The sequence below is a fragment of the Phocoena sinus genome, chromosome 8 (genome assembly GCF_008692025.1).
Source record: "Phocoena sinus isolate mPhoSin1 chromosome 8, mPhoSin1.pri, whole genome shotgun sequence".
Classification (NCBI taxonomy): Eukaryota; Metazoa; Chordata; class Mammalia; order Artiodactyla; family Phocoenidae; genus Phocoena; species Phocoena sinus.
This window is the reverse complement of record NC_045770.1, coordinates 84,628,339-84,642,635: the sequence shown is the minus strand read 5'-3', so window position 1 is coordinate 84,642,635 and position 14,297 is coordinate 84,628,339. Positions and strand designations below refer to the sequence as shown.

Genomic DNA, 14,297 nt, shown 5'->3' with positions numbered 1-14,297 from the left:
AGTAGCAGCAACAAAGCATAAACAGTTAACAAAGAAGTAAGATTTTTTGTAAGCAAGTTTAGCAAAAGAGCAGGCAATATGTTTCTAAACAAAACCTGCAGTCTCATTTGAATCACTGGAAAAAAAAATTCTCTTATTGAAGATTACCACCATCAAATCTTTGTTCAAATATCACTATTTCAATTAGCCTGCTATTTAAATCAACAACGCCTCCCCCATCCACCTTCCATTCTTCGTAAGCCTGTGTTTTCTCATGTCACCTACCAACATACTAGATAATTCACAAAGTTATGTTTATTATTTATCATCTGTCTCACTCCACATACCCAGTTTAAATTCCACCAGGGCAGGGATCTTGGTTTTGTTCGCTGATGTATTCCAAGCTCCCAAAGCACTGTTTAATATATGAGAGGTGCTCAGGAAACATCTCTAAAACTCCCATACCTTATGGCAACCATTCAAACTGGTGTAAGCCCATGTTCCCCAGTTTTCTCCAAAAACTTTTAGTCAAAGTATGCTCTGGGAAAATAATTCTAATTTTTAAATTGAGAAAGTACAACCTTCCAGCACAAACACCCAAGAGACCCAACATCTTTTTTCCCCCCAACACCCTTCTTAAAAGTCTCCCATCACGGGGCTTCCCTGGTGGTGCAGTGGTTGGGAGTCCGCCTGCCGATGCGGGGGACGCGGGTTTGTGCCCCGGTCTGGGAGGATCTCGTATGCCACGAAGTGGCTGGGCCTGTGGGCCGTGGCCACTGGGCCTGCGCGTCTGGAGCCTGTGCTCCGTGACAGGAGAGGCCACAGCGGTGAGAGGCCCACGTACCGGGGGGTGGAGGGGGGGGGGAGTCTCCCATCACGAATGCCTTTGACTTTTTTCATCTGCCAATTCTACTTCATTCTAAATCCCCACAGCCAAAAGTTTTCCCCGAGAGCCAGGACACTGACTGTCTCTGAAGTCACACTTCATGGGTTCAAATCCTGCCTCTGCCACTGACTAGCAGTGACCTTGAACATGTAACAGCTCTCGGTTTCAGTTTACTTGTCTGTGAACTGGCTAACACTACCCATCTCACAGAGTTGTGAGAATTAAATGAGATAACGCATGTAATATTAGACCAGTGCATGGCACATGGTAGGCATTCAGGATCTGCTAGTTATCACTAACAGCTAAGGCTCAGGTCTCAGCCCTCTACCCTTCCTTCCCAGAAACCTTAACCTCTGAGATTCCACCGTTGTCTCTATACAAATGTCTATTCAGACTCCCTAAATTCGCCTTTCTGGTCTTGTCGGCTGAGGACAAATACTTTAAAGAATATACAAGTGTTATAAAAGAAAACTTGGTGGGGCTACTTAGATTTGGCAGTAAGGGAAGACCTTTATGAAAAGATGATTTTTAAGCACACATAAAAAGGGCAAAAAGAGGGTGATAAGATGACAGACAGCATTAGCATCACCTAAGAACTAGTTAGAAATGCAAATTATTGGGCTCTGCCTCAGACCTACTAATTCAGAAACTCTGGAGTTAGACCCAGCAACCTGTGTTTCAACAAGCCTTCTGGGTGATTCTGAAGGACTCTTAAATTTGATAACCACTGATCTAGGGTTAGATTGTGTCAGAGAAGGGAATTACCAGACTTGTTTTAGCCTTAGGACATCTGCACGTGCTCTTTCCTCACATTTCAGGGAAATGCTACTTCTTCAAGCAGGAAAATTTCTCGTTTGTCTACTTTCTGACTCCCACTCCCCGCAAGAAAGTAAACTCCACAACAACAGATGTTGTCTATCTTAATTACCATCGAATCCCCAATGCCTAGAGGAGGTACATGGAATATCTGTTGACCAAAATGAGTGCACATTTTAGGTATTTTTCTTCACTGCATCATTCTCCAGTCACCAGAAAAAGGTCAACAATATTTCCCTTGTTCTTACTTTTTAACTTGTACCCTTGTCAACAATCTCAGGCAATTTGATCTTTAATGTCTCTCACATCCATTCCTTCCTTTCTATACCAGTATCACCACCAGTCTCCTATCCCCTCTGTGATGATTATTTTACGTGTCACCTTGATTGGCCATGGGAAGCCCAGATTAACCACTGTTTCCGGGTGTGCCTGTGAGAGCCTGTGAGAGCGTTTCTGGATGAGTTAGCATTTGAATCAGTGAAGTCAGTAAAACAGACTGCCCTCCCCAGTGTGGGCCAGCATCATCCAATCCATGGAGAGGCTGGAGGAATCTGTCCTCTTTTGCCTGTCTCACAGTTTGAGCTGCGACACCTCATCTCATTTTCTCCTGCCCCTGGACTAGGATTTACATCATGAGCTCCCCTGGTTCTCAAGTCTTTACAACTCAGACTGAATTACACCACAGGCTTCCCTGGTTTCAAGGCTGCAGAGAGCAGACACATTTATATTATATATCCCCTATTGGCTGTGCTTCTCTGGAGAACCCTCACACCACCTCCCTCCTGTCTGGTCTGATGAACTGCCTCTCATTTGGTGTCCTGTTTTCTACCTCTGCCAATTTTAATCCATTCTGTACTTGACTGCCAAATTAATCTTATTAAAACACTTTTCTTGCTAATATCATCATCATTGTCATCATCACCACCATTCTTCTCAAAAACGTGAATTTCAAAGCTCCCTACTGAGCTGTAGAGACTGAACTCCATGGCCTGTCATCAAAAGTCCTCCAAAATCTAGTACTGATACCCTGTTCAAGAGTATTACTCTGGTGACCTCCCCAATGAAACACACCTTTGTGTAGTCTCCCTCCCATAACTCTTCACCAGGCCCAGGACTGCTTTGACCAGCAGACTGCGCCAGAAGTGATGCTGTGCCAGTTCAAGCACCAGCCCTAACCAGTCCAGCAGATTCCACTTCCTCTCTCTTTGGAACACCTGCTCTTGGAAGCTCCCTCTTTCTGCTAATACTTTATTCCATTTACTCAACGTTAACAATAATTCAGATCAGTTTGTATGCAATACACCTGAAAAATGCTTCCTTGATCCCCTTGAACTCGATTATAATTTTTCCTTCGAAGCCCCCAAACATTTTCATACTTCTTAAAAAGAAACAAATCTTCTGCCTAGTACTATAGTTATTTCATTTATTCACTGAATGCTTAACAGGCACTTACAACGTGCCAGACATTGTTCTACGTGCTGACAATATCGCTAATATTCTATTTTTTAATTAATTAATTTAAATTTTTGGCTGCATTGGGTCTTCATTGCTGCACGCCGGCTTTCTCTAGTTGCAACGAGCAAGGGCTACTCTTCGTTGCGGTGCGTGGGCTTCTCACTGCAGTGGCTTCTCTTGTTGCGGAGCACGGGCGCTAGGTGCACAGGCTTCAGTAGTTGTGGCACGCAGGCTCAGCAGTTGTGGCTCGTGGGCTCTAGAGTGCAGGCTCAGTAGTTGTGGCACGAGGGCTCAGCTGCTCCACGGCATGTGGATCTTCCAGGACCAGAGCTCAAACCCATGTCCCCTGCACTGGCAGGTGGATTCTTAACCACTGCGCCACCAGGGAAGTCCCAATATTGCTAATAGTCTATACGCTATTCTATATGCTAGACACCATTCTGAACACTTTTCTGTGTTCTCATTTAATCTTCAAAAAAGCTTCCTCCTTTCACACAGGGAACTTCAGGCACAGGGAAATTAAGAAACTTGTTTAAGATCATACTGCAAGTGTTGGAGTCAAAATATAATCCCCCCAAATTCTGACTTCAGAGCTTATGCCATCAACCATTTCTCTAAACTGCCTTCTACAGATGTGAACAAGACAGCTTCCTGTTCTCATGGAATATGCATTCTATTAGTAGTGGTTAGTGGTAATGGGGAAAGGGTAGTGATAAATTATACATATAAATCTATAAAATTACTTCAGAGAGTGATAACGCTATGAAGAAAATAAAACTCTGTGCTGTAATACAGTGACGAGAAGTTACTCTAGATAGGGCAGCCAGAGAATGCCTTGCTGAGGAGGTAACATGTAGGAGAAGACCTAAATGTCCAGAAGAAGCAGCAAAGCAAAGACCTGTAAAGGAAGTTCAGATAAAAAGAACAACTACTGCAAAATTCCTAAGACACAAATATCTCAGCATGTTTCAGGAACAGAAATAAGGCCCATGTGGCTAAAGGATGGTGGTGGGAGCGGAATGATGAGGTTGGAGAATTAGCCAAGGCCTTGTAGGCCATGATAAGGACTTTGTATTTCCCTCTGAGTAACACTAGGAGGTTTTAGGAGGGTAATGACATTATTTGATTTATATTTTGAAATGTTAACTCTGGCTGATGCATGTTTAATAAACTCTAGAAAGGCTAAAGTAGAAACAAGGAAAGCAAGAAACAAGGAGGCAACTGCAATTGTCCATGTGGGAAATTATATATATGGAGATCAAACCAACAGGATTTACTGAGGGACTGGATATGGGAGGAGAGAAATGAATCATAGATGGCTCCAAACTCAGGCATGAGCTACAAAGTAGACGGTAGTATTATTTACTGAGGTAGGGAAGATGAAAGGAGGACTTGGCTGGGGGGTTAGGGTGATAATCATGTTTTGGACATATTATGTTTTAAATACTTATTCAATATCCAAATGGAGATGACAGGAAGATACCTAGATATGAATCTAGAGATATAAATTTGAAAATCTTTTAATATATATGGCAACTTCACCGAGGGTGAGTTGAAAGAGAAGAAAAAGGATGGAGCTCCAAGTGTCACTTGTTGAAGGGCACTCCAACATTTAGAAGACAAGTAGAGAGGCAGCAAGTATATCATCCTGTCACCCTTCTGGATTACAAGTTTTGTTGTTGTTTTTTTTAATTGAAGTATAGTTGAGGTACAATATTGTATTACACCTATATGTTACAGGTGTATAATATACTGTTTCACAATTTTTAAAGGTTACACTCCATCTATTGGATCACAAGTTCTTTCAGAGGCAGGACAGTGTCTCTTTCATCTTTATGGTACCCTGTAGAACTTAGCTTAGTAACAGAAACTCAGAGATGCTCAGTACATTCTAATGAGTGAATGAATGTTTGCCATTTGATTTCTCAAGCTTTCACTGAAGAAATATAATACTTGATAAAGGCAACAGTGCCTTGTATATAGTGGACACTCAAATATTTGTTTAATGAATGAAAGAAAAATCCTGGACTGTGTTTTGCTATACACATTTTAGTACTCAAATTGTCCCAGAGAGCATGGCAAGGAAAGGCAGCAAGCAAGCAGCAGCCTACATCTCCATACTTCCAACCAAGGACAATCACAAATGCCCTAAACCCTACATCCTGGTCCCTCCTACAGGGTAGCGGGAGAAGATGGGGAATGGTACTAGAGACTGCAGCAAGGAAAAGAAGGGCTTTCAATTCCCACACTAAAGCAGAGTTCTGGCTTTCATGTCATAAATATGTATTAAGCACCTATTATGTGCCAGACACTAAAGTATCAGGTATACAGCAGCAGGCAAAACAGATAGTGTCCTTCAAAGAACTTCCATTCTAAAGAGGAAGGTATCTATTACATAAATAGCATATAAGTATGTAGTTATATTTCTAAGAATTCTGTGGAAGCACAGTAAACATATACCATTGCTCAAAGTAACAGGGGGCCGAGGGTGAAAGGCAGGAGGTTTCTAACAGGAAATACCTTAAGAAGTCAGGTTGGGAGGTAGGGAAGGGGTGAGAATTAGTTAAGTGGAGGTAACAGCACGTATCAGGGTTTTAAGGTAGAAAGGAATTTAGGATGATCCAAGGAATTTTACATTGGCCAGTAAATGCAGGGCCATACACAACACATTCCAGATTTTTAAAAACTTGACCTTAAGGTGTAGGAGTAGCAATGGAAAGGTTTCAAGCAAAGGAGCAACACGATCAAACTGGTAGATCTGTGTTTTTAAAACTCACTCTGAATGCTATGAAGAGAGTGAATTGAAGGGGGGGGAGGAAGAGGGAGGGACTGGGAATTTGGGGTTGGTAGATGAAAAATATTACATTTAGAATGGATAAACAATAAGGTCCTACTGTAAAGCACAAGGAACTATATCCAATTCATATTTTAAAAAACAATATATATATATGTGTAGAACTGAGTCACCTTGCTGTACAGCAGAGATTGCTACAACTTTGTAAATCAACTCGACTTCAATAAAAAAATAAAGAATAAAAAAATAAAACAATGAATTGAAGGAAGGAAAGAAAAGGTTTAAGATTACTTAGTTATCCAAGTGAAAAATAATGGCTTGGATCAGGGTGGAGCAGTAGAAACAGACAGTAGACAATTTCAAGATATATTTAAGAGATAAAAAAAAATAGCAAGGCTTGGTGACTGAGCACACCCAACTCTCAGGTTGTGGCCTGAGAAGCTAGGTGGACAGAGGCGCGACTTACTGAGAAAGGACTCACTAGACAAGCAGAGGTCGGGTGGATGGGGAAAGTATGAGTTCACCACTAATGATTCTCGCTATACACCCAAGTAAAAGCTCAAAGAGGTAGATGGATACGCGATTAGGTGCTCAGAAGAGGTCTGGGCTTTAGACACATATATGGGCATCTCCAGAGATGGTATTTAAAGTAACGGGCATGGATGTGATATCCTCAGGAGAAAGCACAGAATGGACAAGAAATCCTATCAATCCCAAGCCCCAAGGAAACAACATGTGGAGATAGAAGAGTAAGAACTAGTGAAGAAGAGGAAAAAGCAGTGGGCCAGGAAGGAGGAAAACCACAATAGACAGTGCTATGGAAGTGAAAGGAAGCATGTTTCAATCAGGAAAACAAACGGACAGTGGTGATAAAGAACACTGAAATAAGGATATTAATGACGGTTAGGTTTCCAGGCCAGTTACAAAAGGTCATTAACCCATTACATAGGTAGATTACAGCATTAGACTATCTTACCATGATGTAGTGCAGTACAGTAATGAAACATGCAGGCTTTAGATCCACAATGCCCAGGTTTAAATCCCAGCTCCACTACTTACTTGCTATGTGGGTCTAAGTTTATTAATGTCACAATGCCTCAGTTTCCAATTCTTAAAGGAGAAGGTAAAAATAATACCTACCTCAAAAGACTACTGTGAGGATTAAATAAACTAGTGTGGGTGTTTATCACTTAAAACAGTAGCTAGCACAAATTAGTTGTCAGTAAATGATAGCTACTATTACAACATTGTTTTTATGGGAAAATCCTTTCTGAACAACAGAAGTTGATAATCTTTCACAAATTTGGGATTGTCTCTACTCCTTATAAATTGTGATCTTACAGGTCTCATTACAAAAGCCTTGAGGGAAACGTTAGATTTAAAACTTACTCAAAAAGTCCTCAATATAGTAGCTGACCATTTTTAGAGAAGGTAATCATTGTTTTCTTTTACGGAAGGGTACCTCTCACACTCACTGCATTCATACTATAATCAGAAAGAACTTATGTATTAGGAAATTTTAAAAAATGGTGGCAAAAAAAAAAAGGCTGTTTCAAGTCAAAAAGGCAAAAAACAAATATAATTCTATTTTAAAACAACATTTCTATTTAGTCACTTTCTGGTGTGACTAAGCACAACATGTATCATCACCATGATGAAACAGTCTGTCTCTTCCTGTTCTGTACAAGATACAAATGTCAGGGAGAGAAAAGGTGCAGGTCTGTAGCTTTCTGATGATCATCTTATTTCCAAAAGCATGGAGAGGTATTTATAGTATTTAAACTAGCCCCATAAAGAGTATTTCCAACCACATGGTGATAGGCAAAGATATGCTCATTTGGTCCCTGAAACTGAGAAGATCCCAAATAAATGGAAATATATCAATATATGACCAGGTCCCATCTCTGAACTTCCATATACGTACTAAGCACTATTTTAGAAACATTCAGAAATCTCTCTATACACTCTATTTAAGGTATCAATAAAATGCTTGAGTTTTCCCATTAGCGCTTTATTTTTCAATTGTTAAAACAATGGAAATACCTAATACCTTATGGAGCTGTTATACCAAAAAATTGTTTACTATGCTGTTTCCTACCAACTGATGAAAATGTTTCATTTCAGGACCAAGTAAAGACATAAGGTAGGATGTAAGATCCCACGTCTGTAACAACTGAATGTCATTACCATCTGTTAGCTTCTGAATAGGTTACTGGAAACAAGGTGAGAGGCTAACTCCTTATGGATAAGTATCCATACTACGTCATCAAAACTAGTATTCATTTCCACCTTCAAGAAAAACTGCCAAAAGGGGGAACAAAAATATTCAACTGATACACAAATTATGAAACAGCTTTTTTAAATGTTACAAAAATATGAGTAGGCTCCTGAAAGCACAGAATACTTAAAGGGCATATTTCAGATTCAGTATTTTTTATAGAACTGAAATGAGCGAGGACATCACAGTTTGAGGAATAAAATGAGGTACAATTAAGAAGTGTGTGTAGCCCTGTACAGATGGCCTGATCCTAACACAAGATGTTAACAAAGCAAGTTGATGGGGGAGGGGGAAAGCCTGCATTTTCTATGCTATAATTTAGCTAACTCCACCCCCAAAATATATTTTAAGAGGGGAGGGGCTTAGCAGTTAAGAATCAGTAATTTCCAATAAACAGAAAATAAATCCCTTTTAGATTATGTGTTCCAAATAAATCTACTTACTGTTTTCAAATGTGTTTGGGAAGTCATTCTTTGTTACTTTGATAAATAACATTTGGAAAATATGACAAGTAGATTTTAGTTTCTTGACTCAGAAGTATTCTGCTAAAAGAAATAACAGAAATAACTAGATAGCATTTGTTTCATGTACCTAATAAAACAGTTGTCATTTAAAACATAAAATATGCTGCACAAATACCTATCACTGCTGTTCCCTGAAGAGAAAGTAATTTTAATTTGTAAATTATGGTATTTGATGCAAAACCTACTTAAAAAATGATAGTCAAATTACCACCAAAAAAACAAAAAAAGGGAAAAGTGCCATACATTTTTCATAAAACTCCTTAAAATGTCTTAACTGTACATAATACAAAGTTATGACTATTTCTGAAAAGTCTCAGCATTTACGTATTTAGCTCCAAATTGGCACATCACATTATTTTTTTAACCCCATCTCTTTTAAACAAAGGACCTAAAATCTTCTAAGAAAGCATACTTCCCTTTTCTTGAACAAATTTTTTCTCATTCTCTCACAATCACCCCAAGGTACTATCTAAGACAAAGACCAGCTACTCTTCGCACATATTTTCCAAATCATGAACGTGGAACTTTTATAAAAACAAAGAAGATAACCTAGAATACTGTAATATATAAAGTAAAAAAAAAAGTTCACTTCTGTTGTGACAATAATAAAGAAATCTGATGAGATCATAAAACCACGAAGCTTCCTGTTGGTAGCTGAGGATGAAGTCATTAGCAACCCAGGATTCCCTGGTCCTTGTAATCAGAAGCTGCACCTACCAGATTCTTCATTGTTCGGCAGAGGTGTCTTTAAAACACCCCGCTCCCGAATGGTCCAAACCAAACCACGCCTTCCAGTTATCATTCAAATGGACCGTTTCACGTTTCACAGTGTGGCACTACTACACATTTCCCGCGAGCTTAAATATCTAGTAAGAGTCAACATTTTAGATTCCCTTGGTCATGCTGGAGCAAAGACGAACTCTTGAACCCCACGCTACATAATGAACCGGGGCTTCAGAAACCGAGATGGAGAAGCATGCTTCTGTTCTTCAACCTTTATGGCCTTCACCGACCGCCCCTCACCTCCAATTTCTTCCCAACTTTAGTCACCCCAAGGCAAAGAGAGATTCCATACTTCCTGCTGTTGTTAAAAGAGGAGGACACCCAAGAGTAACTTTGAACCTGTATACGAGAAATAGCTTCATCTTGGCCACCACTGCAAACATATGTCACCCAGCCACGGCGCAGCGTTCGCGCCCCAACGGGCCCCCTCCTAGGGCCCACGCCCCCGGGGTTCTCCCGCAGCACAGCCCTCCCGGGTCCCCCAATGTCAGGGACGCAGCTCCGCGCCTCTTCCTCTCCCGCCTCCCCCGCCCTCACACTCACCGCCGGGGCCCCCAAGACCACATTGTCGGTTCCAATACAATGGAATGTCACTGCCCCGAACCCCTCAGCGCCCCCCTCGTACCCCCAGAACCAGTTCCGAGTCTCCCTGATCGCCGAGTTCAGCCACGAACCCAAACTTCACCATGTGAGAGCCCGGACCCCGGAGGTGACGGGGACCCACGACTCCCGCCCAACCCTCCGTTTTACCCACGGTCCCCGACCAGCCCTGGCTGCGAGTCCCGCACTGGGCGCCCGCACCCACCCCGAGACCACCCCACAGGAGTCCTCAGCCGTCTCTCCCGGCCAGGGCTAGGGCGAAGAGACGAGCGGAGGGCTCCCAGCCGGCCCGGACCCCTGGGCGGGGCTGCACAGGGGCGAAGGCCCCAAACGCATCCCTGGCCTTTCCTGGCTCACCACGACCCCGCCGCCCACCCTCCCTACCTGGCCTTGAGGCTGGGGCTGCTGCCGCTGCTGCAGCTGCTGCTGGAGGCGGCGGCGGCCGCCGCGGCTCGGGGTTCGTAGGCCCAGGCGGGGGCGGGGGGTTGTGCGGTGGCGTTGGCGGGGGCGGCGGGGGGTGCGGGCGGCGGCGGGGGGTCGGCGAAGCCGGAGGTCGCGTAGTTCCTGTCCATCGTGGGGGTTGCGTAGGGAGGGCGGGCAGCAGCGGGGGCTCCTCTAGGGCGCAGCGAGAGGGGGGCGGGAGGGGAGGGAGGGGGCGGGGGGAGGAAGAGGAGGAGGAGGAGGCGGCGGCGGCGGCGGAGGGAGCTGGCCCCCTCACATGGCCCCGGCGGGCGGACGGGTGAAGGGCGCGCTGGCCGGTTTGTGTCGGGGAAACCCGAGCCGCGGTGCGCGGCGAGGCCCCAGCTGGGCGTCAGAGAAGCGGCGGCATCCGCAGCCGGGACTCACGGCAGCGGCGGCGGTCGCTGCGCCCCATGTTGGTGGATTTCCCAGGATGCACCTCCCGCCCCCCTCCGCCCCGCGGCCTCGCCCCGCCTCCCTTCGGCGCCCCGCGCCCGCGGCTCGCGGGCCAGGCGGGCGGCCCGTGAGGCCTCCGCCGCCACCGCCGCCTCTGGAAGGCCAGCCGGGGCGGAGAAGGCTTGAGGCCTGTCCGGCCCAGCCGGCTCCCGGAACGTGGAGGGGCACCCGCCAGCCCTAGCCCAACGGGCCGCGGACTTCCCGCCCTCGTCTGCTCCAAGGGGAGCTGTCCGCGCTCGCCGCGCCCCGCGTGGGAAGGGGCCGCGCCTGCCGTTAGTCCTCGCGAGGGAGGGGAAGTTGAACGGAAACCCAGCGCAGGGTGCTACAGAGGGGGAGGCTTGTCAGCGCTTTGCCTGGAGTTCGTTATTTGACCCTTCGAGTTATTTTGAGCGACACAAATACTCAGTTCCCACATCGCGATTCCTTTCTCTGCTCCTCGTCCCAAACCAGAAACAGCTGAGCGGGCTGTTTTACAGTTCCGTTTACTCCCTTCCTGCCCAAAGCTTGGTGGGCTAGAGGACCCTTTTCCTGCTGTTAGGGGAGATTTACATTCAAAAAGATTCCAATTCAAACGTATTATTTTCCAATCCTAGTTGAAGGACTTTTCCCAGGGGCTCTTATTAACTGTCCCCACCCCCTCCTTGGCGATTTTTCTCATTCTGGGTTTCAGAATCGTCTGTCCCAAGATAAATACTGCCTCTTCATTGATTAATGCAGCTACCATCTGGATGACTTTAATTACCATAAATTTAAACTCACTGTGCACACGTTGTGTTGGACTTTTTGAGACTTGGAACTTCAGAAGGACTCTACCCAGACATTTCCGGTCAGACCTCCAAGCTGTTTTGTGGGGGGTAAATTAAAGATTATTTGCGGTTCTTCTAGTGTATGTCAGAGCTGTGTTTCTTCAGTAACTCACGAGTAGTGAAACTTCGGGATCATAGAAATCATCATTTGGTCCTTAAGGCATAAAGTAAAAGTTTAAAAAAACCGTAAAGTTTATTGACCACCACCCTTAAAAAATCAATACAGGTTTAACACCTATTTATGTGCTTAGCAGAGAAATCTATCCCTCAAGATAAGCCTGACTTAAAGGTTAAGCAAATCAGACAGGCATAGTAGAAGTAATAAATTTGATGCATTATCTCACCATTTAAAAAGCAGTTTAAACTTCCGTAATACCTGGTATTGGATCTGCTATTCCTTCTGAGATTAATTTTGTTCTGGGAGATTCTGTTTTCCTTCTGGCGCCTACATCCTTTTGTTCCTATTCATTCCTTTTTGTAAGTCTTTCGGCACCTGTGATGCTTGGAGTCTGGTCCGGGGTGGGGAAGCAAGGAAGTGAGTAGTCGTTATTTACAAATGAATTCAAATGTGTGGACACAAGTGACTTTGCCAATTTTATGTTAATCCAAGTATGCATTTACTGAGGATATCTTTGAAAAGTGGTTTTCTTTGGGGAAGGAATTTGCCAGATAATATGAGATCCTGCAGAGAAGTAACATAAATCTTCCTTACAACATTTACTTTTCTTATTGCAGACTGGGGATCTGTAATCTAAATAAAACAAAAAAAATTTTTTTTCACTACTAACTATTCATTTATAAGTATTTTTGTGAGCACTAAAGTTTTGGCTGTATGGAAGGTGTAGGAAGTGGAGTGGCATGATATGTTTTATGGCACTTAGTTTGATACCCACAACTGGTACTGAGAATGAGTTATGCAGGCAATACCAAACAAGTGGCAATAAAACCTATATAGTCCCTCACACCATTATGTAGTTTGTTTATGTCACATAAATCAGAGAAAAGATATTAAGGGGAAATTTTAGTATTTTATTTATTTAACAGTAAATTTTATTTATTTTTATTTTTTATTGGGTTATAGTTTTACAATGTTGAGTTAGTTTCTACTATACAGCGAAGTAGTGAGTATTTTAAAAATAATATTACTCTGTCACCATATATGATGTTCCTTTGCCCATTAAGTGAAATTTCCCTAGTTTATCCTAAGTCAATGCAAGTATATTTCCAATGTTACAACATGTCTACAAAATAACATCATAAAATCTTTTCGGTAAAATTGATGGCATTATCTGAAGAATGTCTTCTTCCCTACTGAAAATATACTCCCAACACTGCAAACTTTTCATGTTCTCTTTCAAATAATCCCCTACCACGCTGTTTAAGTCTGATCTAGATTGCCTCAAAAGTCTACAATGAGCCTTGTTGTTCTTGTTTTAAGTAAAAATGTTCATTCCAGTCTTTGCCTACGGAACTTATCCAGGTCAACTGTTATGTCTTCCATGACATTTCCCCAACTTTCCAAGGCAAAACCAATTGCTTCCTTTTCAATTACTCTATGGTGCTTATTATATTTATTATATTTAACACCATCTTGTTGCATTGCAATTCGTTGTGTATTTGCCCCTTTCCCTCACAGATCATGAGTTCCTTAAAGGCAGGAGTTGTGTTTAATTCATCCTTGTATCCTCAGTACTTACCACTACTCCTGACATTATATTAGGCTCTAAATACATATTTATTGAATGAATAAATACAAAAAGTATTTTTAAAATACCCATTCAGAAATTCCATTTAATCATTTACATACTCCTTTCTAGAAACAAACAAACAAACAAAGACAATTTGGTTGCAAGATGAATTGAGACCCTCCACTTAAAAGAGCCTTTCCTCCTCCCCCACTCCCATCTTCACTTCCTTCTGAGTTTATTGACTAGAAGTTAGTGATGCCTTAGAAAATGTCCATGAACACTCTCCCCGCATTTCCCAACCTTCCTTCCATCCCATTAAAAAATCACTGAGTATTTCAACTGGTAGGAAACTTGGAGTAGTTCATCACCCTCATTCTGTTGTTGATGAAACTGAAGCCCAGGGTTCAGCTTGTTTTAAGGTGATAGAGGCAATCACTTGGGGGAGGGAGTAATGGAACTCTATCTCCACTGAGGCAGCCTTGTTTATTAGCTTGTGGGGAAATGCAGTTTAGGGTTAACTGATTAGAAATGTAGTCAGTAACTCTATATATTCCAATGTTACAAATAGACCAACCATTAATTAGAAAGATACAAGAAGGTCAAGTTTTGTGGGAAGTAGGTTGGTTAAGGGAGGGGGCCTTAATTTTCCATTTTTCCTTTCTCCTCTGGCATTGGGAGGGGGAACTATAAACCCTGTCTTTGCCAGGAGAGAACTCATTTCAGTCTCTTAGGTCAACATCAGAAATTAAATTAAAACATCAGAAATGAAGTAA

At 42.9% G+C, this 14,297-nt stretch overlaps 1 protein-coding gene across 3 annotated transcripts in view; it reads right to left on the bottom strand.

The window, feature by feature from the left end:
* Positions 1-10,543, bottom strand: part of QSER1 (glutamine and serine rich 1) — a 78,467-nt gene extending 67,924 nt beyond the window's left edge. Inside the window, exon 1 of one of the 3 annotated variants that reach the window (XM_032640530.1) lies at positions 10,500-10,543. The gene's annotated coding sequence lies outside the window, so the exon portion shown is untranslated. Of the gene's footprint in view, positions 1-8,651; positions 8,765-10,499 lie in introns of those variants that run through there. The other 2 variants (XM_032640532.1, XM_032640531.1) reach the window with 2 other exon arrangements.
* Positions 10,544-14,297: the final 3,754 nt, after the last annotated feature.